Raw genomic sequence first — 1,775 nt, 5'->3', positions numbered from 1 at the left:
ATATTTGTGGTCAGCAAGAGAGAACAAAGCTTGCAAATTATCAGCGGTTGCTTATGCTTCATTCGGTCAAAGGAATACTGAGATCCTGGCTTTTACTTGCCTGTGTGGCATAAGTTCAGGAGTGGCACCACGGCAATCACAGTAAGAGGCCATGATCTCATGCTTAGAGGAAAAGCTTCTCAGCTGGGCTCCTTGTGGTCCTGAAGTTGTATCATGACCTCAGCCCCTTTGGGGCTTCCTAGGCGGAAATCTTAGCTAGGAGAATAGGAATACTCCGGAGGATGGAGCCAGGTCCCTTTCCACACGAGGCTCAAAATCCTGAGCTTCGTCTTCCCTTATCGAACTGCCACTGAATGATAAGATTTAGAGGGAAGAAATGTATTTCACTCCAGAAAAAATTATCTTTTGTTCTTCCTCCAAGGCCGACTTTAACAAGGTCTTTAAAAAATAGAAGGGGTCTTAAAGAAACCCATCTGGCTTCCGAATGCCAAATTTGCTCTAAATTCCTGGGAGTCAGGCTAGGCTGTCAATATACTCTGAGCTGTAATATGTTGTTCGTGTTTCTCTCAGGTCATCAATGTCTTTGCTTGCTTTTCTTACCATTCCTCAGAATAATGGCGCTTAGTGAAGCGATTTCTTTTTAACTCCTACCATGTGCCTAGTTTCAGGCTATATTCAAAATTCTATTTTAAAATTCTACCTCTCATCACCATCCTTCCTCCAGAGGTTTAAATACAATCTAGACCTCTCCACCCATTTTTTTTTTTTTTTTTTTTTTTCCGGTACACGAGCCTCTCACTGTTGTGGCCTCTCCCGTTACGGAGCACAGCCTCCGGACGCGCAAGTCCAGCGGCCACGGCCCACGGGCCCAGCCACTCCGCGGCATGTGGGATCTTCCCGGACCGGGGCACGAACCCGTGTCCCCTGCATCGGCAGGCGGACTCCCAACCACTGCGCCACCAGGGAAGCCCTCTCCACCCATCTTGTTACTTGCTTAATAACGAATATCTACAGATATGGATTAGGAACCTCAGTCCTCTTCTTCTATGCCAGCACTCAAAGTTTCAAAATATTCAGGATCACACACCTTTTAAAATATTTACAAGCACAAAATATTTTTATAGTACCAGGCCATTTAAAAATCTTTGTGAAAAATTAAATACCAGCCAATCCATTCTCCAGGGACGCACTATTAAGTTGCACCTTGAAAATAAGTTAATAAGAATACTGCACATTTACCAAAACTTAAAGTACTAGAAAATTCCACAAAAATCTCGGATGTTAACTTTATTGGATTAAGTGTGACAGTAAGAAATACTAGGGCTCATTGAAAAAGGTATTGTATTTGAAAACAAGAGCACTCAGATCTTTGTGCTTTACTGGAAAAAGGTCCACATCTGGAGTTACTGAACATGTGTTAGGAACCCAGCTGTGCCATCAACAAGCTGTGTGACCCTGGAAAGTTCACTTTGCCTCTATGGGCCACTTTCTTCCCTGCAAAACATGGCTCACAGGATTGTAGTGTGGACCCAAAACTTACTACTCTCAATAAACTCCAGGATGTTAGGAATTTCTAGATCGTAAGTAAATCTTGGGTAAAAAAATGTCATTTTGAGAAGCAAAGGATGTGGCACAAACCACGAGTCTTTAGTGTCATGCTACTACCGCTAATATCTCACATTTTATTGGCAATTAATAACTTAAAGGTCATTTATCAACACATAAACTTCTTTGATTATTACAACAATGCTAGGAGGTGGATATGCTTGGCATTC

Source organism: Phocoena phocoena, chromosome 6, assembly GCF_963924675.1.
Source record: "Phocoena phocoena chromosome 6, mPhoPho1.1, whole genome shotgun sequence".
NCBI classification, from domain to species: domain Eukaryota; kingdom Metazoa; phylum Chordata; class Mammalia; order Artiodactyla; family Phocoenidae; genus Phocoena; species Phocoena phocoena.
This window is presented reverse-complemented; position numbering follows the sequence as displayed.